A 26,479-nucleotide genomic window follows, 5' to 3' on the forward strand; every position below is an offset into this window, starting at 1 on the left:
ACTATTTATCTCTATAAAATAGGGCCTTCCTAGAAAAGAAGATACATAGAAATATTGAGGCAAAACTATAGTCAAAACTTTGGTTATGGAAATATAGACATGCAACAAGAAAAATAGCTTGGAAATCTAGAAGGGAGTAGGAAGGACTAGATATATTAGGACTTATGAGATCAAGGGACTTGAAGATTTGCAACAACAACAAATCCTCAATCTACTCCAGGAAACAAGTAGGCTATGATCATCTCCTCCCATGCTAAATTTATACATGCAAAATTTGAAGTTTAAACAAGGCATAAATATGTGTGTGCAACAATGTATAATACATTTGTGATCTGGTGTTTAAATATCTATAGTAATGGGAAAATTTTAGGTGCTGATTTCTTCTTCCCTTATGCTATTTTTAGTGGGGGCTTTGAGTCTAATTAGGTTTCAAGGAATTGAATCCCCTTGAATGGGAAGAACATAAAGGTCCTATCTTGGAGGATTCAACCTAGGTGACGATATAGAACCCTCATGTGCTCAAAATTTTTGGGAATTTAATTCATAGAATCCTTAAAATATTTTTTAGCATTTTGGAATAAATGCATAGGTATACTGTATTTATGCATAGTTATATCAAGCCAATGCACAACTCTTCTTTCACCATGTTTTCAACCATCTGCCTATTTGCATATTAATCAAATGCACCCTTCAGCTAAGTAGATGTGCCAAAATACTTAACCTATGTGTCAAAATAGAGTAAGTGCTGCTCTACTAAATAAATGCACCAATAAAATTAACATATGCACCACCAAAATGAAAATGCCAATCTATTATTTATATGTATTATTCTACATGGTGAAAGCACTAAATTGGCATTTGTATAATTAAAAGGAGAAAATGCCCTCCTCTATTGAATATATGCACATATATTACAAATGAATAGTAACAATACTTATATGCACAAATATAATGATCATATGCATAATTTTATTATTTTTTGCTTAGTTTGCTAGTTGCTTTTCTAGTGATTGGTCATTTAGACTTCTTTTTTGTCCTATATTATTCTGTAATTGTTTGAGGCACATTATTGGTTGAGGATGTAAAATTTTCCTTTGGTTCTTAAGGCATGTTTCATATTTTGTGTTTGAGTAGGGTAGAAGCCTTAGGTGAGTGACTCATCATAGGTGTTGGGGCCTAGAAACTATGTGTAGTGCCTACCCTCGTTCACATCTTTTCTAGACTTATTGTTGCTATTATTATCAGACTATGTAGACTAGTTTTATGTTGATGCTTTAATGGTATTGTTTTGATACTATCAGATATTGTGATATGAATTCAGTTGTTATGTGATGAGATCATTTAGACTTTACCTTTCATGTATGTATGATGATCATTACATTGTTTTCATTTATTAATGATGATTAGTTACATGGTTTATTATCTCATGTGTTTTATTATGGTTACTTACCCCATACTTGCATGTGTATGGTGTGTGTGTTTTCTTATTGTATGGTGTTTCTGATGTGGTTAAGGAAGGGAGTCATAGTCACCTGCTTAGTCAGGATCTACACAATGCACCACTTCCTGCCATTGTATGTTTAGCTTAACATTATATATGGTACGTACATGCATGGTTTTCTGCAGGTTGCAGGTACTAGGTATCGACTTCCCTGAATTGTCAGGATGAGCGTACCCTATTATACTATCTTAATGATAAGAGAAGGGAGATAAATTCTCAAGTCCAAATCCCAAACGTAAACAAACCATTTGTCCTAGTGAGTTAGGACAATTATCAGAGTTGAGTACCCACCGAATGTGTCGAGATGATTTATTTCGTGATTTTTAACCCTTTAGATTTATTTTGTATGATTTGTTCTATGATGGGTTTTCATATTTTATCTTGGAGGTCTATGGTGAATTTTCCATTAATTAAGTCTTAACAAATAAATTTAATTAATAAATTATTTATTTGAGAAAATTAATAAAATATCATGATCTTTGATATTTTGATTATTATTAATTAAATGTGAATTATTGAGGAAAAGAATTAAATAAAAGAAAATTAGAAATTAAATTAATAATAATTATAAAATAATAATAAAGTAATAAATAAAATAATAATAATAAAAGTTATAAAAATTAAAATGAAAGTTATAAAATTTAAATAGAAATTATTTAAAAAGTAAATTGGAGTTATAAGCTTGCATGAGAAATTAACATGTGTCAACACGGGGGTTAGTGCATCAATTAAGCACAAGGTGTCTACAACTCTATGACTCACGAAAAAGGGTGGGAAAAGACCCATGCTTAGTTGGTGACACCTTTCAGCGGTTTCAAGAAACATTCCAAAGGTTTCTTGAGAGCTCTTTATATTCAGGCATTCTTAGAAGCTTGAGGGAGTTTTGGAGAGCAATTCGAGCATTGAAGGATTCCAGAATTTTTTTTTGGAGAGCAATTGGAGCATTGAAGGATTAAGAATTTTGGAGAGCAATTGGAGCATTGAAGGATTCGAGAGTTTTTTTTTGGAGAGCAATTGGAGCATTGAAGGATTCGAGAGTTTTGGAGAGCAATTGGAGCATTGAAGGATTCGAGAGTTTTTTTTTGGGGAGCAATTGGAGCATTGAAGGATTCGAGAGTTTTTTTTTGGAGAGCAATTGCGAGCATTGAAGGATTCGAGAGTTCTGAAGAAGGGAGCTTGCTCTGCGGGTTTTCTGAGGAAAAGCGAATTAGCATCAGAATCCGGGTAGATTCTTGTGATTTTTCTTATGCTATTTCTACATCATGCATTCCTCTCTTCTTCGTGTCTTCCATATGTCTTCTGAAGAATTTCATATTTTTATTGTATGCATTTTCAATATGGGCAATTAAATTTATTTGAGAATTTTATAGATCTGAAAGGAAGATGGGGCTAGGGTTTAAATTATAGCCAAATCCATTAGAAAGTTATTGAGAAAATTTAAGGGGTAAATATTTTAGAATCGTATATATATATATATATATATATATATATATATATATATATATATATATATATATATATATATATATATATATATATATATATTCTTTGTGAAATATATATATATGATCTTAGATCTGCATTTTTAATCCATATTTATATATATATGTCTATAAAAATTTTGCATATATATATACACATACATATATATATATATATATATATATATATATATATTTATATATATATATACATATACACATATATACATATATGTATATATATAAATTTATTGAAAGTTCAAATGTTGTATCGCTCTACAAATTTTGTTTCTTGTAAAACATTTATAAATTTCTTTACTAAAACCAAATGTCAGTGGTAAAACGAAACTGCAATTGAAATATATATAAAATTTCATATGGAAGGGTGGGTTATACCCCGTAACCCCCTCCCTTTCCACTATTATTATTATGGCGGGACTGTCGTGGTGGACACGACTGACGTCCTGACCTGTATACTGTTCAGCGATAGTAGTCGCAGGCATTCACTGCGGCCGTGGGTGGTAAAGACCCGACACCCGCACCGAGTATAACCAAGCACGGGGTATGGGCGATAGCATATCGCTTATGTATAATGATTTCCTTATTCGATCTTACATATAATGTTATTAAGTATTGTTCATTATTAGATGATGTTATAAATTATTATATATATATATATATATATGAACATATATATATATATATATATTATCAATAATTACATTATTTAAAATGATTTGTATAGATGGATCAATATGTAAAGATAGATGATTTAAAAATATGAGTAATAATTTATCAACTATTATTAAGAAATAGTAATAATTAACTTAATTAAATTTAGTTTAATTAAGGATAATTATTAGAATGTGTTATAAGTAAAATTTTTGGAAATATGTAAATTTTTTTGATAATATTGAATTCATTGGAAATGTCATTTTCAAACAAAGTTTATGTAAACAAACTATTATTAGAGCAATTAGGAAATTGAGTCTAATGGAGAAACTTTTTATCTATCAAACAAATACGTGGGTTAGGTAAAACTCTCCACTTGATATAGTTTGGGAAATGTAAATTGGGACTTTTGCATTTGAATTCAAAATTGAAAATTTAGCAAAACCAAAACATGTGTTTACATTGTTTATTCTTTATGCTATTGTTTTTGGGTTTTGGGTTGACTAGTGTTGACCAGTTATAGGACGTCTACCAGAGGCTTGGGGGTTATGTGATTGTGATGTTATGATGATGTTTTAATCTCGATCTTTATAACCCAACCATGGTTATGTGATGGAATGCTCTATGTATTGGTTGTAATACTGATTGTTATAGATGAGACACTTAACTTAACCATTATTTTTAGTCATCGATCAGTTATCCTTGGTTATTTTCTAGTCGCCATGATGGGAATGAAATGTGGATTTATCCTTGATGATTTCATATTGTGAAATATTTGACTCAACCATTTTTGGAGTCTTCGAACAGTATGATTGAGATATATTTTGGTTATTAAGAACCATTGGATACTTTTGATTATCAATGATGCTTCAGTTGCCAATAGAGAGTTGTTGTGATCGTGATTTTCTATGTATATTTGCTCATGGTGATTTGATGCTTTTATGCATATTTGATGATTTTATTATCTTTTGTGATTTTCAGATTTATGATTCCATGAGCATTTGGGTAGGATATCTGCATGTAGTGACGGGAAGTGGCTTGCAATGGGGGCCGGGGCCCTAAGAGGCTGCCAGGGTAACTCAATTTAAGTTGGATTAATAAGTGATAACATTCACACTTAATGCTAACTGAATGAACCTAAAAAGATAAGAGTTTTGGTTCTCGCCCATGCCTTGAGTTCTTGTATAGGCTAGGATGGGAGTAGTGAGAACGCATGGTTGCGACCTTGCATTCCAAAGTATGCCTTGTCAATATGAGAGGATACTAGTGGCCGCATGAGATCTGTATGGACCCGTGGAGTTTAGCTAACTGCCAGGGTAACTTGTACTAGATAAATGCGATGACACTTTCTCGCTTGCATAGTAGGTTCCTACATGTCATTGTGTGGCTCTGGGATTAGATGTTAGTTTTGTGATTGGAACCTTTAAGTTAGTATACTTTTAGGATTCTTGGACTATAGAGATTTGTGCTATGTGTTATGGATAGCCTGTTTGGGACTTGAGATTATCTCCTCAGCACGGTGGGAGTGGACCACTTAGGTACCACGTGGTCAGGTGGTAGTGTATTTTCCACTCTTATCATTTTAGATTCATTGATACATTGTGGCTGATGCGTCCTTCGTGATGGTGGATATGTATCCTTTCATTGATGATTTGCATTTGTTAGATGATGTTATCTTATGCTTTTATTTGCATGTAGATTACCTTTTACATATGATATAGTATATGCTAGGAGTGACATTCCTACTATGTTCATACCGATGATATCTTCAGTGATTTTGGAATGTTATGCACTGAGGAATGGCTAGGGCCCACGATGGTCTAATGATGCTATTAACAGTTGGGAGGAACCGTGCACTTAGTTTATTTTGTTTGATCTTTATGATGGATGTATATGCCTTCTATGATGATGTATCATGTGATTATCTTTACTTTGATATATCATGGATTAGAATAGGATGATGTACCTTATTCTACATATATATATTCTTTGAGCTTGTCATACCCTGTGACATGTACAGAGGATGAATGAGCATTTGAAATGTAATATTTAAACATTGGAGTTATCATTATTATTTCATGTGGATGTTGTACTAGATGGATTCATGTATGTAATTCAACATTAAGGGATCTTTAAAGAATGTAATCGGTTATGTATGTTATGTTTACTTTCAAATGGACATTGCTATTGCTTCCGTTATTAAGTACAAGTTATATGTGGTATTTACTTTCATGTTATTTTAAAAAAAAAAAAATGTTACCAAATTTAGTGAGATTCTAGGTTAATTCTTTGGATCCCTTGGCGGGGCATTACATTTGGTATTAGAGCTAGAGTTTCTACATTGGGAGCTCTGGGTATTTTGGAACAACTAGAACTGTGAACTATTAAGTGTATCTCTTCAACTTGAAACTAGGTGAACTGAAACAGAACCTGAACTGTTGCTTGAATATTTTTCATACTTCAACACTTAGTTTTCAAAACTAGAAATTTTACTTAAACCTAAACATAGAATTGAACTTAGTCTATTGCAAACATGTGTCTTTTGATTGTAATAGTACCTTGTTCTATTGTAGGATGGTGTTTGGGACTAGGTCTTCTGTTAGAGGCCATGGTAGAGGTCGAGGAAGAGGTCATGGTCATGGCAGAGCTGTCAGTGCCCATGAGTCTGCCCATGAGGGATTGGCTCATATAGAGAGCAGGGGAGAGCACTCTAATATCCAGCAGGAAGAGAGCCGTAGAGAGGACCAAGCTGAGTCTGAAGAGGTTGGGTTAAGACAAATGATGCAGACTATTCTAGAACGTTTACCTCCTAAAGTGCATCAAATAGAACAAGAGCATAGACCCAGATCTAGAAGTCCTCAGAAGGATTGTCAGAGGTCCATTGTGTCCACTCAGATGAAGGATCTTTCAAGATCCAAGGTCAAGCCTTTCAATGGGCAAGGTTCTAGATATGTGGCCGAGCAGTGGCTGATTTCCCTCAATAGGATTTTTGCCATGCAAGATTTTGACAGCAATGTTAAGGCAAGATTTGCGATCACTAATTTAGAGAATTTTGGAGCCACTTGGTAGACGATTGAGGAGAAGAAGCTGGGAATCGATATGAGCACTGTCACGTGGGAACTATTCCTAGAGAGTTTCTGTGAACGATTCTTACTAGAGGAATGGAAACTTCATAGAGCAGATGAGTTTCATAATCCCAACCAGTGCACTATGTCAGTGACCGAGTATGAGCATAAGTTTTATGAGCTTATGCCTTTTTCAGGGTTTAGTGAAAATTTAGCTCAGTTGACACAACACTTTATTAGGGGTTTGAACAACCATATAATTGGGGGTGTCAAGGTATTTGAGCCAAAAACTCTCAAAGATGCGGTACATCGAGAAATCCTTGTTGAGAAAAATGTCAACCTTGGTCAAGGTGGTTTTGTAGGAGCACTAGTAGCATCAGGATCTAAAGGAAACTTCAATTTATATGGTAACAAGAAGCCTTTCTTTTCTAAGGGAAAACAATATCAGCAGCAGTCTCAGCAGACGCAATAGTAGAAGGGATCAAATTCTCAGGCTCAAGGTGGTGGCAAAGGTTCTAACTTTAAAAACAACTGCAATACTCAACGCAATAAACAAAATCAGTCCAATCAGCTAGCTCAGAGTAGCCAATATTTTGTTAGCAGTAACAGTCATCAGCAATCAAATGTACCACCTATGGGTAGAGGATCTAGTAGAAATACTGAATGTTTTTCATGTGGACAGATTGGACATTATGCAGCTCAGTGCCCACAGCGAGCACCTTAGTTTTTAGGACTAGGCCTACAACTTTAGAACCCACAGTTGGTGATGTAGGGAGAGCTCATAGAGTTTTTGTGGCAATTGATCAGCGTTAGGCAGATCATCAGGGAACAGTGGGTAAGACCACAGGTGCTATTCGAGGTATATCTCTTTTAGTATTGTTTGATTCAGGAGCTACAGATTCATTTATTTCACCATCTATAGTTTCTAAGTGTAAGCTAGAAGTGGTGAAGCAAGATCATGGTTGGCAAGTGGAGCTAGCCTCAGGCATTAAGGTCTCCATAGATTTGTTAGTTCATAAGTGTGGAATTAGCTTAGGAAGCTTTGATTCTATAGTGGATCTTTGAGTCATACCCCTTGGTTCCTATGATGTGGTTTTAGGCATGGACTGGCTTGGATCTCATAGAGCCAATATAGATTGTAGGAAGAAGATAATTATGTGCCAAGATGACCAAGGGAATGATGTGAAGATACTTGGGATACCAAGGCCCATATCTCTGCAGATGATTTCTGCTATGCAAATGAAGCGAAGTTTTCTTAGGGGATGTCAGATATTTGTTGTTATGGTAAATGATCTTGATGAGGAAGATCCTGTGAGGAAGACTTTAGATCACCCAATTTTATAGGAGTACGTAGATGTTTTTCCAAGTGAGATTCCAGGCATGCCTCCAAAGAGGGATATTGATTTTAGCATTGGTCTAATTCCTGCAGCAGAGCCTATCTCTAAAGCTCCTTATCGTATGACTACTGAAGAATTGGGTGAGCTACATCTTCAATTAGAGGAACTTCTGGCCAAAGGGAGCATTCGACCTAGTGTATCACCATGGGGAGCTCTAGTGCTCTTTGTGAAGAAGAAAGACGGTTCTTTGCGCCTTTGTATCAACTATAGACAGTTGGATAAAGTGACTATTAAGAACAGGTATCCTTTGCCTAGGATTGACGACTTATTTGATCAGATCAAGGGAGCTACAGTATTCTCCAAGATTGACCTTAAGTCAGGATACCACCAGCTTCATATTAAGGAAGCAGATATTCACAAGACTGCTTTTCGAATGCGCTATGGGCATTATGAGTTTATAGTGGTACCTTTTGGGTTGACTAATGCTCCATCAGTGTTCATGAGTTTGATGAATGGTGTTTTTTGATCATATCTTGACAAGTTTTTTCTCGTGTTTCTTGATGACATATTGATATTTTCTAAGACTCAGAAGGAGCATGAGGAACACCTGCGGTTGGTATTGCAGTGTTTGAGAGACAATCAGCTTTATGCCAATGTCGCTAAGTGTGAATTCTTCAAATCGAAGATTCAATATTTAGGTCATGTCATCTTAGGTGATGGTATTTCAGTGGATCCTACAAAGACTCAGGCAATAATAGATTGGCCTACCCTGACTAATGTGTCAGAGATTCATAGTTTCATGGGTTTAGCTGGTTATTATCATAGATTTGTCCAAAACTTCTCTAGGATAGCACATCCTATCACTTCTCTTCAGAGGAAAGGAAAGAAGTTTGTGTGGACAGAGAAATGTGAGGAAGCATTTTAGAGGCTCAAGGAGCTATTGACTAGTGCACTGATTTTAGTCGTACCTGATCCAGAATGTGATTTCATGGTATGTACAGATGCTTCTCTTGAAGGGATTGGAGTAGTGTTGATGCAGAATGGATGGGTGATTGCGTATGAATAACGCAAGCTCAAGGATCATGAGTTAAATTACCCTACACATGATCTTGAGTTAGCAGCAGTAGTTCATGCTTTGACAAGGTGGAGACATTTCTTGTTGGGGCACAGATTTGAGCTACATAGTGATCATCGTAGTCTTCAGTACATTTTTACATAGCCTAATTTGAATGCTCACCAGACACAATGGATGGAATTTTTATGCGAGTATAATTTTGAGGTTAAGTACATTCATGGTAAGGAGAATGTGGTGGCAGATGCTTTGAGTCACAGGAGACATGTGGTAACATCGATGACTCTTAGTGTGGATTTGAGGAGTCAGGTTCTTCAGGCACTTTCTACGGATTCATGGTATCAAGAAGTGTGCAGAGAGATAGATTCAAGAAGACCCTTGGAAGGTAAGTTTTCAGGTTACATTCGAGAATCAAATGGTCTTTTGAGACATTTGGGGAGGATTTATGTGCCATTTTTGGATGAGGTTCGCACCCTAATTCTAGCAAAAGCCCATCGTACACCTTACTCAACACATCCAGGTGTCAAGAAGATGCATGCAGATTTGAGATGTTTATTCTTTTAGTCTGGGATGAAGCGAGATATTGCTGATTTTGTGGCTAGGTGTCTTGAGTGTCAAAGAGTCAAGGCAGAACACCAGCACCCGGAAGGACTATTGCAGCCTAACCTCATTCCTTCTTGGAAATGGGATATCATCTCCATGGATTTTATAGTAGGATTACCTATGACAATTCGACGTCATGATGCTATCATGGTTACCGTTGATCGGTTGACTAAGGTGGCACATTTTTCACTGATCACGTCTTCCTACACAGCAGCTTCTGTAGCGAATGTCTTCATGCGTGACATTGTGAGACTACATGGTATTCCTAGAAAGATTATTTTTGATAGGGATGCTGTATTCACATCCGCAATTTGGACATCGTTGTAGCATGAGCTTGGAGCGCAGTTAAACTTCAGTTCGACATATCATCCAGAGACAGATGGTTAGACAAATAGAGTGAACCAAGTTTTGGAGGATATGTTACGGATGTATGTGATGGTTAGGCAGACACATTGGGAGGACTATCTCTACCTAGTGGAGTTTTCTTACAACAATAGGTATCATAGTTCCATTGGCATGGCACCTTTTTCAGGCTTTATATGGTCATCCTTGTTGTACACCCTTGAGTTGGGACAACATTGAGGATTGCATCCTGTTGGGTCCTGAGATGCTTCGTGATATGGAGCAAAAGGTAGTACGTATCCGTGAGCACTTGACTATGACACAGGATAGGCAGAAGAAGTATGTTGATGCTCATAGGACAGATAAGCAGTTTGCAGTAGGAGATAAAGTTTTCTTGAGAGTGTGACCGCGAAAGAGTCCGATCTGATATGAAAAGAGTTCTAAGCTAGCACCTCGCTTTGTGGGACCATTCGAGATTCTAGAGAGGATTGGCTCGGTTGCTTACCGCCTTTCTCTAACACCCAGCCTAGCTCGCATTCATGATGTTTTCCATGTTTCAGTGCTTAGGCAGTATATTCTTGATATTATACATGTTCTTGATTGGAATATGTTGCAGGTAGAGGATGGGTAGCTGGCTTTGGAGCCGGTTCGTATTCTAGAGCAGCGGGAGTTGACCCTTAGGGGTTGAACCATTGAGCAGGTAAGAGTCCAATGGGACCCTACTGATGATTCTTCAGCTACTTGGGAGGATGCAGCTAGATTGAGGGAGTTATATCCCTATTTGTTTGTAGGCTTCCAGGAGTAAGCCTAATCCAAGTGGGGGTGGATGTAGTGCCTACTCTCGTTCACATCTTTTCTAGACTTATTGTTGCTATTATTATCAGACTATGTAGACTAGTTTTATGTTGATGGTTTAATGGTATTGTTTTTACACTATCAGATATTGTGATATGAATTCAGTTGTTATGTGATGAGATCATTTAGACTTTACCTTTCATGTATGTATGATGATCATTACATTGTTTTTAGTTATTAATGATGATTAGTTAGATGGTTTATTATCTCATGTGTTTTATTATGGTTACTTACCCCATACTTGCATGTTTATGGTGTGCGTTTTTTCTTATTGTATGGCATTTCTGATGTGGTTAAGGAAGGGAGTCGTAGTCACCTGCTTAGTCAGAATCTACACGATGCACCACTTCCTGCCATTATCTGTTTAGCTAAGCATTATATATGGTATGTACATGCATGGTTTTCTACAGGTTACAGGTACCGGGTATCGACTTCCCTGAATTTTTAGGATGAGCATACCCTATTATACTATCTCAATGATAAGAGAAAGGAGATAAATTCTCAAGTCCAAATCCCAAACCTAAACAAACCATTTGTCCTAGTGAGTTAGGACAATTATCAGAGTTGAGCACCCATCGAATGTGTCGGATGACATATTTCGTGATTTTTAACACTTTAGATTTATTTTGTATGATTTGTTCTATGATGGGTTTTCATATTTTATCTTGGAGGTCTATGGTGAATTTTCCATTAATTAAGTCTTAACAAATAGATTTAATTAATAAATTATTTATTTGAGAAAATTAATAAAATATCACGATCTTTGATATTTTGATTATGATTAATTAAATTTGAATTATTGAGGAAAAGAATTAAATAAAAGAAAATTATAAATTAAAATTAATAATAATAAAGTAATAAATAAAATAATAATAATAAAAGTTATAAAAATTAAAATGAAAGTTATAAAATTTAAATAGAAATTATTTAAAAAGTAAATTGGAGTTATAAGCTTGCATGGGAAATTAACATGTGTCAACACGGGGGTTAGAGCATCAATTAAGCACAAGGTGTCTACAACTCTATGACTCACGAAAAAGGGTGGGAAAAGACCCATGCTTAGTTGGTGACACCTTTCAGCAGTTTCAAGAAACATTCCAAAGGTTTCTTGAGAGCTCTTTATATTCAGGCATTCTTAGAAGTTTGAGGGAGTTTTGGAGAGCAATTGGAGCATTGAAGGATTCGAGAGTTTTTTTTTCTAGAGCAATTGGAGCATTGAAGGATTCAAGAGTTTTGGAGAGCAATTGGAGCATTGAAGGATTTGAGAGTTTTGGAGAGCAATTGGAGCATTGAAGGATTCGAGAGTTTTTTTTTGGAGAGCAATTGGAGCATTGAAGGATTCGAGAGTTTTTTTTTTGGAGAGCAATTGGGAGCATTGAAGGATTCGAGAGTTCTGAAGAAGGGAGCTTGCTCTGCGGGTTTTCTGAGGAAAAGCGAATTAGCATTAGAATCCGGGTAGATTCTTGTGATTTTTCTTATGCTATTTCTGCATCATGCATTCCTGTCTTCTTCGTGTCTTCCATATGTTTTCTGAGGAATTTCGTATTTTATTGTATGCATTTTCAATATGGGCAATTAAATTTATTTGAGAATTTTATAGATCTAAAAGGAAGATAGGGCTAGGGTTTAAATTATAGCCAAATCCATTAGAAAGTTATTGAGAAAATTTAAAGCGTAAATATTTTAGAATCGTATATATATATATATATATATATATTCTTTGTGAAATATATATATATATATATGATCTTAGATCTGCATTTTTAATGCATATTTATATATATGTCTATAAAATTTTTGCATATATATATATATATATATATATATACACACACACACATACATACATATATCTCTCTCTCTCTCTCTCTCTCTCTCTCTCTCTCTCTATATATATATATATATATATATATATATATATATATTTAAATATATATATATATATATACATATACACATATATACATATATGTATATATATAAATATATTGAAAGTTCAAATGTCATATCGCTCTGCAAATTTCGTTTCTTGTAAAATATTTATAAATTTCTTTATTAAAATCGCATGTCGGTGGTAAAACGAAATCGCAATTGAAATATATATAAAATTTCATATGGAGGGGTGGGTTATACCCCGTAACCCCCTCCCTTTCCACTATTATTATTATGGTGGGACTGTCGTGGCAGACACGACTGATGTCGTGACCCGTATATAGTTCAGCGACAGTAGTCGCAGGCATTCACTACGGCCGTGGGTGGTACAGACCCAACACCCGCGCCGAGTATAACCAAGCACGGGGTACGGGCGATAGCATATCGCTTATGTATAATGATTTCCTTATTCAGTTTTACAAATAATGTTATTAAGTATTGTTCATTATTAGATAATGTTATAAATATATATATATATATATATATATATATATATATATATGAGCATATATGTATATATATTATCAATAATTACATAAATTAAAATGATTTGTATAGATGGATCAATATGTAAAGATAGATTATTTAAAAATATGAGTAATAATTTATCAACTATTATTAAGAAATAGTAATAATTAACTTAATTAAATTTAGTTTAATTAAGGATAATTATTAGAATGTGTTATAAGTCAAATTTTTGGAAATATGTAAATTTTGTTGATAATATTGAATTCATTGGAAATGTCATTTTCAAACAAAGTTTATGTAAACAAACTATTATTAGAGCAATTAGGAAATTGAGTCTAATGGAGAAACTTTTTATCTATCAAACAAATATGTGGGTTAGGTAAAACTCTCCACTTGATATAGTTTGGGAAATGTAAATTGGGACTTTTGCATTTGAATTCAAAATTGAAAATTTAGCAAAACCAAAACATGTGTTTACATTGTTTATTCTTTATGCTATTGTTTTTGGGTTTTGGGTCGACTAGTGTTGACCAGTTATAGGACGTCTACCAGAGGCTTGGGGGTTATGTGATTGTGATGTTATGATGATGTTTTAATCTCGATCTTTATAACCCAACCATGGTTATGTGATGGAATGCTCTATGTATTGGTTGTAATACTGATTGTTATAGATGAGACACTTAACTTAACCATTATTTTTAGTCATCGATCAGTTATCCTTGGTTATTTTCTAGTCGCCATGATGGGAATGAAATGTGGATTTATCCTTGATGATTTCATATTGTGAAATATTTGACTCAACCATTTTTGGAGTCTTCGAACAGTATGATTGAGATATATTTTGGTTATTAAGAACCATTGGATACTTTTGATTATCAGTGATGCTTCAGTTGCCAATAGAGAGCTGTTGTGATCATGATTTTCTATGTATATTTGCTCATGGTTATTTGATGCTTTTATGCATATTTGATGATTTTATTATCTTTTGTGATTTTCAGATTTATGATTCCATGAGCATTTGGGTAGGATATCTGCATGTAGTGACGGGAAGTGGCTTGCAATGGGGGCTGGGGCCCTAAGAGGCTGCCAGGGTAACTCAATTTAAGTTGGATTAATAAGTGATAACATTCACACTTAATGCTAATTGAATGAACCTAAAAAGATAAGAGTTTTGGTTCTCGCCCATGCCTTGAGTGCTTGTATAGGCTAGGATGGGAGTGGTGAGAACGCATGGTTGCGACCTTGCATTCCAAAGTATGCCTTGTCAATATGAGAGGATACTAGTGGCCGCATGAGATCTGTATGGACCCGTGGAGTTTAGCTAACTGCCAGGGTAACTTGTACTAGATAAATGCGATGACACTTTCTCACTTGCATAGTAGGTTCCTACATGTCATTGTGTGGCTCTGGGATTAGATGTTAGTTTTGTGATTGGAACCTTTGAGTTAGTATACTTTTAGGATTCTTGGACTATAGAGATTTGTGCTATGTGTTATGGATAGCCTGTTTGGGACTTGAGATTATCTCCTCAGCACAGTGGGAGTGGACCACTTAGGTACCACGTGGTCGGGTGGTAGTGTATTTTCCACTCTTATCATTTGAGATTCATTGATACATCGTGGCTGATGCATCCTTCATGAGGGTGGATATGTATCCTTTCATTGATGATTTGCATTTGTTAGATGATGTTATCTTATGCTTTTATTTGCATGTAGATTACTTTCTGCATATGATATAGTATATGCTAGGAGTGACATTCCTACTATGTTCATACCGATGATATCTCCAATGATTTTGTAATGTTACACACGAAAGGATGGCTAGGGCCGACGATGGTCTAATGATGCTATTAATAGTTGGGAGGAACCGTGCACTTAGTTTATTTTGTTTGATCTTTATGATGGATGTATATGTCTTCTATGATGATGTATCATGTGATTATCTTTACTTTGATGTATCATGGATTAGAATAGGATGATGTACCTTATTCTACATATGTATATTCTTTGAGCTTGTCATACCCTGTGACATGTACAGAGGATGAATGAGCATTTGAAATGTAATATTTAAACATTGGACTTATCATTATTATTTCATGTGGATGTTGTACTAGATGGATTCATGTATGTAATTCAATGTTAAGGGATCTTTAAAGAATGTAATCGATTATGTATGTTATGTTTACTTTCAGATGGACATTGCTATTGCTTCCGTTATTAAGTACAAGTTATATGTGGTACTTACTTTCATGTTATTTAAAAAAAAAAAAATGTTACCAAATTTAGTGAGATTCTAGGTTAATTCTTTGGATCCTATGCTTGGAGTTTAGAGCCTTGTGCAGGATGACTCCAATTGTGAGTTCGTTAATAAGTGAAAACATAATTTAAAAAAGAAATTATGTTGGGGTTGGGTTTCATATATGCCAAAAAAGAATTGTGGAGGTATTATTAGAGTACTCAGGAAAGGGACATCTTACATGAAACTATAGGTCCCTAACCCAGGTGGTTAATCCCAAAATTACTTGGTTGTACCTATCCTCATTGGAGTATGTAGGGAAAGGAGTTCTGTGCAACAAGATGACCTTAAGCCTAAGTTGTTGATCCCAACACATTGGAAAGGTAAAATGACACTCACCTAGATGTAGTTATAACTGTTCACTCTTTCTTTTCCCTTGGCAGTCCTTGGTGATCTATGAATTTTACATTGTTCTTTACTATTTTCTTCTTTTGGGACTAAAAGCCTTAGTCTCATTTTAGGCCCCTTTGGATCATGGTTTTGTCTCCTAGCTTGAGGGATGTTTCTTTAGGGTCCACATGGTTGGGTGGCAAAAACTTGAGGCTTGTTTGTGGCTTAGAAATGGATTTATTCTTGAAGATGCTTGGATAATGCTTATTTTATTATGAAGATGTTTCATATTATATTGCACTTGATGTAATCTTGTAAATAAGAAAGTATTGATGAAGAAAGCAAAGTAAAGGGAATAAGTAGATAGGTACAATGAATGCACATGGGGATTTTTAATATGAAAAATGGTAGGTTTGTTATCTCTCTCTTGAAAATATAATCTTGATAAATTCTTTGTGAAAAATCTCTTCATGTTATGTTTCAATCATTCAATAAGAGTCATGTTTCACTTTGCATCTATGTTCCTTATTTAATATGTAAATCATGTTATTATTAATGCATGGATATGAGTGCATCTTTAAAGTAGATTATATGTTTTAAAGTAACCAACTAAGATACTCAAAGGAAATTAATCTAATGGTTAAACTATTAGGGAATCTACTAGACACTGTATTGTTTTGAAAAAACAAAACAAAACAAGCTTGCACCACATAGTTGATTTAGGCTTAGCCTTGTCAAGTTCCCTAGTGGGGCATTACAACACATGCTTAATGTGTATACGAATGATATAATAGCTCTTAGATTCTTATGGATGAAAAATAAGGCAATTTGATGTGCTTATAAAGGATTTGGAATAAGCTTTCTCTTGTTGACCGATTGGGCAATCGAAACAATGTCTCAAATCAACCTTGATACAAGGGCTAGAAAGGGGACCCAAAATAGATCACATGTTAGGGAGGCACTATGATGCTAACCAGGATAGGGACAAATTATGTCCCTGACTAGGGGTAGGGATGAACTTCATCCCTAACCTCAAGGACCAAAAATTCTTGAAATTCCCCTTTGGTGGCAGAACAAGTGTTGATTTTGAGAAAATAGGTACAAATCTCAAGAAGAATCCCATTTCATTGTGGAAAGGATATTTTTGTGGTTGTAAGATAAAAAAGGAGGATCCAAGTGGATAGGTCGTACCTTGAGGTTTTTGCCATAGAATAGGAATACCAAGGAAGACCCATTAGGTCCTACCTCAATTCCATCTATTATTATCATGGTCTGCAGACTAATATACTTTATTCTTAAAAGACTAAATATTTACAACATTTTAATTTTAATAAAATTGTACTTAATCTGGATTCACCAAAATGTAATAGCAAGAATTTAGTTTTTCTCAAGTTTAACCAATTAATTCCTACTTTAGTTATCCTAGGATCAAGGTAGCTTTTAACACTACTTAATACACATAAAAAAGCTAGATAGATCTTAAAGTAATTTAAAAATAAAAAAATAAAGATAATTTATTTGATAGATACATTAGAAAATGGAAATTAGAAACAAAATTTGAAAAGGGGATTTAAAATAAAGAATGAACAAATAAAAGTAGCACTAAAAGCTTAAGTCTTTTCCTTGGAGGTGAACACACTTATCATGTCATTTGTTGACCTAGAACCCTATATAAATCTTAGAAATTGTTTTGTTTAGGTTAACTAGCTCACTTGAATTTTATTCTATTAGACATGATAGCACACTAATAATATTCTAGATAGGAAAATTGATAAATAAGTATAGTGAATGAGAATATCTAGATTACATTAAATTAAAATATATAGATAAATAGTGAACATGAAAGAACTTGTACAACTTTATGTTATTGATTCAAATATTAGAATACCCACAAATATAAGTCTATAAGAAAAGTGTTCGGCACTATTTTAAAGCTATTATTTAGATCAACTCCTTATAATGGTCTTTTAATTTTCCTCGAAAAAAGATGTATAAATGACAAAATTAGATGTGTATGTTCTTAATGGATGTGTATGAATTAATTTAAGAACTATAAACAAGTAAAGGAAAGTATGGACCTAGCACTCAGATGGGTGACCTCTCGAGAAGTCCTAATGTTTCACCTCTATGAGCATCACCTAGATGCAATGAGAGCTAAGTGTCCCATTCATTCTGAAGAAATATGGGTTAGTGTGAATGATTACTCATGAAACATGGGTCAATGAGTTTGACTTAAATTTTTTTAGAGTTGAGTCCTGCTCGCAATATCACAATTTGACTTGTGGAAAATATCTCCTACTTATCAATTGATGAGATTAATGGGCTTTCTAATTAATGTTTCATAATGCATGTAACACTTACTATAAGTTTAAACCATGAAGGAAATATGTATTCAAGTGCACTCGAGATGGATAAGTATTGGGATGGGTGACCTCTTGGAAAGTCTTGATGCTTCACCTCTATAAGCATTACGTAGATGTAATGAGTAATAAGTGTTCCATGCATTCTCATGAGAGATGATCTTATGTGAACCACTACTCATGAAACATGGGTCAATGAGTAGAGCTCAAAAAACTACACAATTGAATCTAATAGCAATATCACAAAAAGTACAAGTATCAACCCTAGTCTATGGGGAAGACTACCATACTATATGAATTCAATCAAATATGTGGTGGCCTATATCAAATAATTTTTTCTAATAGACACGGAAGACATAAAATCAAATTAGAAGAATATGCTTCAAATGGACACGATTAATATTAGAAAAATTGATGAGATTCTTGAAATATTTGAGAGACACATGGCCTTCTTGATGCCAAAGGTCTCACCAAAGCAATGCTTGAAGTTTTTTCATTATTTGTTCATCTATCATTCCCTTTGTGCTGCTCCAACTATCAATTCTTTGTAATATATTAGGATGTACTCTAGTTCTAGGGTATCCACTTGATTCTATCTTGAGATATCATTGCAATTGAGTTTACCCAAACATTTTGATGGAGCAATTCAACATCTCCAATCCTCATATTTGGTAATGGGTTAATTCAATAAACCTCATGAACATGAGACACATTGAAATTGTTCTATTTTTTTATCAATATATTACTCCAATATTTTAAAATTTTATTTTTATACTACATAAAAATATTTTTTAAAACAATGTATTACAATTCTAAATTAAATATTATTAATTACAAATTCAAAAAAATTGGTATTTAATAAAAAACCTGTTATTGTAATTTTTATCAATGATTATAAAAACTATAATTTTATTTATATGGGCTCCCTCATTAGAGAAAGAGAAAGTTTGATAATTTTAAATTTAAATATTATTCTTGATCTAGTTCTATCCTAATATGGTGACAATAGCGAGGGAAAGATAGGAAGAGCGTGGGAAACATGTGAATGCAAAGCGGCTCCTCAATTATCTCCAGTATTGGAGAGAAAATTCAGGAAGAAAATAGGCCTAGGATTCTTAATTTTATTGGCAATTGCGTGAGAAATTATAAAAGTTCACTTTTTATGGCGTAATACCATGTATGATCACATGATAATGTTGCAGGCTCTTCTATTCAGCGCTACAAGTTTGTCTAAACCAACATACAAATTGGTAAGAATGACAAAGTAATGTGAAACCGAGGGACCGAAATAAAAACTGATTTTAAGTGGGGTTAAATTAATCAACTCAAATTCCTTGGATAACGGAGATAAACGCTGGTCATCTTTCAGAGGGAGGATATCATCTGCGTGATTTTCAAACTTGTGTTGAAATTCAAACACTGAGAAGATAAGCTACCAATCTGCGGATATGTCTGTAAAATGCGGGTCATGTGCTCATTGTTGAAAGTAGGCAAGATTAAGCATGCTTCGTCCACTCAGGGCACCCTTCAAACTTTGCATATTATATGTATTTTTCCGAGAGACTAGTTGAAATATGGTTGCCTAAATAGCCTTTTTCATGTCACTTCGGCATATATTTTTGACTACCATGCTAAGAAATGTTTCAGAATGTTTTATAATGGAATGTAATAGTTTAGAGATTGACATCTTATATTTCCATGAGAAAGGAATTGATAATGTCATATTACTGGCAAGTCAAATTATATCGGCTATTATTTATGGATATTGCTTTTTAAGCATAGGTGAGGTCAACCACTGTAGTATTATCCTAGATGCCATTCATTTCCATAATTACCGTAAGATAAGCAACGTAATAACGTGCACATAACCATATTGTCAACGAGTGGGGCTCATGGTTCGTTGTATTGTACAACTTTTTCTAAGGTTGAATTGCTATATAAGGGGTGCCAGACCCATAACAAGTCGTATAGCCATTGAACGTCTTTACTTTATATCCAAAATGGCCAGCAATGGAGTCTTGCAGTTGTTGATTCTTTTAGTTTCTATCTTCTCCTGCCAGTTAGTAATGGTGAAGTCTTTTGGAACTTTTGATAATATGACGAAGCCTGAAAGTGGTGTTGAGAAGCCGGAGCTGGTGGCACAAATGATGGAAAGGTAAGCATGGTGGCTTTAAATCTAAAACATTGTTAGAGCATCTTAGAAACATAGAATGAAAATGAAATTTAATATCTTATCACATTTCGTACTACGATTAGAAAAAGAATGTCTAATTCTAATGTGAGCTAACGATCTAAATTGAATGAGTTATTTAACACGCTTCTTCTTATCCTTATGTTGCTCTATTATTTCTCTACTGCGTTCTCTAGAGTAGTTATATTCTCGTAACTTTCCTTGGTACGCAGCTGTTATACATCAGATATGTATTCACAATAATTTAATACGCTTGGAAATTTTATATATGTTGTAGTGTAATGCAAGACAAAATGATTTTGTAAGATCTTTGGGATTATTAATGAATTTCAAGAGGTATTGCGCAGGAGTTTGAATAATTCGAGAAGAAAGCTGAGCTATATGTCGTGTGGAACGGGGAACCCCATCGACGACTGTTGGCGTTGTGACTCCGACTGGGTTAATAACAGAAAAAGGCTCGCTGACTGTGCCATTGGATTTGGCAAAAACGCCATTGGAGGACAGAATGGAAGATTTTATATAGTTACTGATCCCAATGACGATGACCCAGTTAATCCCCGCCCGGGCACTCTGCGCCACGCTGTCATTCAAACTGAGCCTCTCTGGATCATTTTCCAAAGAGATATGGTCATTCAGCTAAAGCAGGAGCTTATCACGAACAGTTATAAGACTATTGACGGGAGAGGAGCCAACGTTCATATAGCGAATGGAGCTTGCATTACAATACATTATGTGAACAACATCATCGTTCATGGAATTCATATCCATGACTGCAAACCAACGGGAAATGCAAATGTGAGAAGCTCGCCAACCCATTACGGTTATAGATCTATGAGTGATGGAGATGGGATGTCCATATTATGATCAAGCGAAGTATGGGTAGATCATTGCTCATTGTCAAGCTGTACAGATGGGCTGATCGACGCCACTAGAGGGTCCACTGCAATCACCATTTCAAACAGCTTTTTCACTCACCATGACAAGGTGCTTAACTACTTATTTCCTTGGTCATATCTTCATTTTTCTTTACAGTATCTTAGGATAAGGTACTTAAAGCCCATTATCAGACATAAATCATGAATTGATGCTGGTTACTATTAAGTTATCAATAACAAAAGCTATTGCTTGAGTTGAACATTTAGTGGTGTTTTGCAGGTGATGCTCTTGGGACACAGCGACGACTATACTGAAGACGTTAAAATGCAAGTGACAGTTGCATTCAACCACTTTGGAGAAGGGCTTGTTCAGCGCATGCCCAGGTTTGGATAAAATCTTTTGTAGAATTCTCTACTACTTACTAAGCTAAAGCTATTCTGCCTGTTTGCTATCTAAACCTTAAACCTTTCAAAAATGTGTTATTGTGATGCAGATGCCGACATGGGTATTTTCATGTGGTGAACAATGATTACACCCATTGGGAAATGTACGCAATTGGTGGCAGTGCGAATCCCACCATTAACAGCCAGGGCAACAGATTCCTAGCCTCTGACTCCCAGAAAGAGGTAAAAGATTTATATACATCACGTATCTTGAATCTTTAGTATACAAAGAATGTAGAATAATTATAGTACGGGGAATATGCAGGTGACAAAGCATGAAGATGCACCAGAAGCCACGTGGAAGAACTGGAATTGGAGATCTGAGGGAGATCTTATGTTAAACGGGGCGTTCTTCAGAGCATCAGGAGCAGGAGCATCCTCAAACTATGCAAAAGCATCGAGTGTGGCGGCAAGACCATCGTCAATTGTGGGCTCAATCACTGCAACTTCGGGTGTTCTCACCTGCAGAAAAGGTTCCCGCTGTTAGACCAAAATAAACATGCATTTTAGACAAACTGTTAGGAATCCTTCGATTCTATAGTTGACCAGCAGGAACACACCGAATGATGAATCTGTCTCTCTCCGACAGCATGATCCTATATAGCTAAGGGCTGGTAGTTATTTTAGTTTGCTCGTTAAGAATATAGTCTTCACTTAAGTTGGAGTATACGGATCCTCCTTGTATTAAGTTACATGCGTAGTGGAGGTCATGTAATCGTGACTCATTGTTAAATTTTAATAAGAATATTCCATAAAACTTAGAAATTATTAGTTCGTCGACATAATTGCTACGACATCCCCAAATGTGTTTCCCTTCCACGTACTTATATTGATCTTTTGCATTTTGACTCATCATTTAAAAAAATAAAATTATTTAATTAAAAAAATGTTTGCGGAGGATTGGGATAAGTCTCAAGTGATGTCATTTTTTTTTCGATATTACTGCTATTACTAGTAATAATGTTTATTTTGTTAAAAATAAATACTAATGTACATCAATAATAAATAAATAAATAACAAAATGAGTCCCAAAGCTATTTATAGGTCAATTAAATAATATTTAAAAATAAAATAACTAGAATAATTTAAACTAGCACTTACACCTAACTGAGGTGCAATGATTGCGTGGATAGAATTTTTTATCTTATGCTCCTTTTTTCTTTGATGTCTTTCCTCCCCCTCCTCCTCCTTATTATGCTCCCCCTCCTCCTCCTTTGTATTCTCCTCCTCTTTTTCCCTTTCATTATTCTCCTTCTTTTTTCCACTCTTCTTCTTCTAGTCTTCCTTTTCCTTTTTGATTGTTTTTCTTCTTTTCCTTCCACTTTTCTTCGTCTTCTCCTTTTTCATAGTCCTCCTTTTCCTTCTTCTTTTTCTCCTTCTTCTAATTGTCGACCTACTCCTCCTCCTCCTCCTCTCCTCTTAATTTTTCTTAGTACTCTTCTCCATCATTTTCTCTGTGTCCTACTTCTTTATCTTCACCTCTGTTGTCATCTTCTACTTCCCCTTCTTTACAACTTTTGAGTCCAATTCTCAGCCCCATTGTTAAATACAACAAAGTATGACTTATCCCAGAATGTGAACTACTCATTACATCACCGAGGCCAAGTTTCTTCATGATGCAAATGCAAAATGTGATTAAGGTGTTAGACTCACTTTTCTAGTGTTCAAACAAAAGTTTCCAATAAAAGATTTAATAGGTAAGGATTATACAAATTTGAATCTATCTCAACAATATTCTCTTCCACCACATTTACATTTGTAAAATCATCCATGTACTTGATCACACTATTATTCTACATAATTATATTATTTTTTCTATGCACCTTATCTCTCATGCATATGAGTAGATTAAAATTCTCTTTTCTTTGCCCTTGTTTACTTTGATAATAAACTCTCTCTCTCTCTCTCTCTCTCTCTCTCTCTCTCTCTCTCTCTCTATCTATCTATCTATCTATCTATCTATCTATCTATCTATCTATCTATCTATCTATCTATCTATCTATATATATATATATATATATATATATATATATATATATATATATATATATATAAATTTAGGAGAATTCAAAGATCCTGTAAATATTTCTCTAATTCTTCCCCATAAACATGTTATCCAACTCTTCTTTCTCTATTCACCTTGTCTCTCATGCATATGAGTAAACTATTATTCTCTTTTATTTTCCTTGTTTACTTTGATAATGATCTATACATTATGAAATAACTAATTAGGAGAATTCGAAGATCCCACAAATACTTTCTCTAATTCTTCCTCATAAACATGTTATCCTTGTCTCTTTGCATTTTCCTATATTTTTCTTATATTTTTTTCTCACACAATGAATAGGTCCCAAAAGGCCCATGTTCCATTCATGGATATTGTTTTCTCAATATGCTTTCTATTGTCTTATTCATTTTCAACTATACCAATCAATTTCTTAGATTTCATTGCGTATATCTCTTTTCCATATTTGTGATATTTAACTTTCATATTTTTAAAGAAAAAAATTAATAAAAATTATTTTTCCTATGTTACATTTGTGTAACTGATGGTTGGTAGAGGCCTTTATAGATAGCAATCAAGATAATGGTGTCTTCAAGGTTGCTCAATTAGCTCCCAATTCTTTCAATTTCTTTTCTCATTTTAGTAGCATTCATCTTTCAAGATTGATTTATTGTTGCACTTAAACAATAATTATGTTGTAAAATGAACCTTTTAACTTGGTCCAAGTGTATGGACCTTCAAATGTAATGGTTATAAATACATGTAACTATGAAATAGATTTCATGTTATCACATGTCAATAACATGATTTTTTTAGGTTAATTAGAACCTTTTTATATTTTATAGTTTAGTTCAAGAAAAGGCAATAAATATTGTCGATATGTAAATTATTAAATAATGACATCTATTTCAATCCTATCAATGCAAGAAGTAACTGTTATGAGAATAAAATAGCATGGAGAAAATAACATACAAATGTTCTTGTAAACCCATTTGTTGTAGACGACTTCCAAACTCAGATGTTTCTTTCTCTCTATAAGATGAAATCCTAGGAAGAGGGAAATGTGTCATTCCTATAAATTTTAGGAGGTAACCTTATGGACCTAGTTTTTGCAAGACTAGGATGAGGAAAATATGCCATTGTTGCAGCTTTGGATCTAATATATATTTTTGAATAGTGTAAAATGATTATTATGTTTTATTTAATGGTTTTATTCTATGCTTATTTTTTTTGAATAGTGATTACATCCACTCAAGATTTAATTATTTCCTCTATGTGATTCTGCAAAACCATCAGACATGACTAACATATAAGGAAATCCATAATAAATAACATGTGTCACAGTAGTGACTATTTCCAATCTAGACATGAGTGTCTCAAAAAGTCCTTTTATGGTTTCTACTAGAGTTGTGGCTCTATTTAAAAGCCTATTGAATTCACCTCTCATGATTTCCTTTGTTTTTGCCTTTTAGGCTTGACGTTATTTCCATGTTCTTGCTAGTTTTTTGTTATTGTACGAGTTCAAGCCCTATCCCACTTCACTTATTTAGAACAAATACCTCTATAGTGTGAAAATTCAATTGCAGATAGTCATTATTAATCTCATATCTTATAAATATTATTTAACTATTGAAAATTAATTCATGACTAATATTGAAAAATATTGCAACTTCACTAGTAAAAATATGGAAATAAATGTGTAACACAATGACATTATTTTTGGACAAATTTTCCCTTAAAAAATCCTTAATGGAAAACTAGTTTTACAGATGAGAAATATATTAAAATTTAGAAAATTAAGAGATACAAAGATCCTTGCCTCTTACTAGAAGACCTCTGACAATCTCCCAATTCCTTTCACTGATATTCTCCCACTTCTATCCCCAATGCTATCACTGTGCTCTTGGTAATACTTCATGACTATATACTATCACTACAAACTCATTTGATAACATTGCAAATGCTTCTACAAGTTATGTTTTCCAAATGCCTCTTGATCCCATTTTATACCAATCTCATTGGAAAACCAATAACTAAGATCAATTCTCAATCAATGATTGAGATAAATAGAAACTTAAAAAATTATAATCAATTTGTTTCTAAATGTTTCCAAAGAGGTTTACTAATTAATATATAATTTTATCCACTCTATCAAATTTGTTTTTAAAAAATTATTTACCACTTTTTAGAAAATGGATGAACAATTGTCCAAAATACCGAAATTAGCACTCTCTCTTAGTGAGGAAGTTGTTATGTGTGAAACCAAACTTATCTCTAAGGAAGATGAATTTTTCCTTCCCCAATGCCTTAGTCAAAATATTTACTACCTGTGCCTCTATAGGTATGTACTATAGCTGAAAAATTCCCCACTATATACAATCCTTGATCAAGTGAGGTTTGATGTGACATAAAGGTAAGAGGGAATAAAACCACTCCCAAGCTACCATTTCTTTAAGAGTTGCACACTAAATCCAACCAAGATATGAGAAAAACAATAAATTATAAAGATATCGCTACAAAAATGATGAGACAATCTGCATTCAACATGCCAGGCATAAGGCCTATGTGGTTGCATCCATATACATTAAAATACAATTTTGGAGCTTAAGAGACCAGGATTACAAAGACAAATCTTACTATTTTACTTCTAT

General features: G+C 34.2%; 1 pseudogene across 1 annotated transcript; it reads left to right on the forward strand.

Annotated features, from left to right (window-relative positions):
• Positions 1-20,296: 20,296 nt before the first annotated feature.
• LOC149569290 (pectate lyase-like) lies at positions 20,297-22,591 on the forward strand (annotated as a pseudogene). Its single transcript, XR_016362734.1, has 5 exons — positions 20,297-20,468; positions 20,852-21,488; positions 21,660-21,763; positions 21,874-22,006; positions 22,089-22,591. The product of XR_016362734.1 is annotated as a pectate lyase-like (transcript).
• Positions 22,592-26,479: the final 3,888 nt, after the last annotated feature.

This window comes from Cupressus sempervirens, chromosome 3 (assembly GCF_028749045.1).
Source record: "Cupressus sempervirens isolate cs-2001-9-10 chromosome 3, ASM2874904v1, whole genome shotgun sequence".
Taxonomy (NCBI): domain Eukaryota; kingdom Viridiplantae; phylum Streptophyta; class Pinopsida; order Cupressales; family Cupressaceae; genus Cupressus; species Cupressus sempervirens.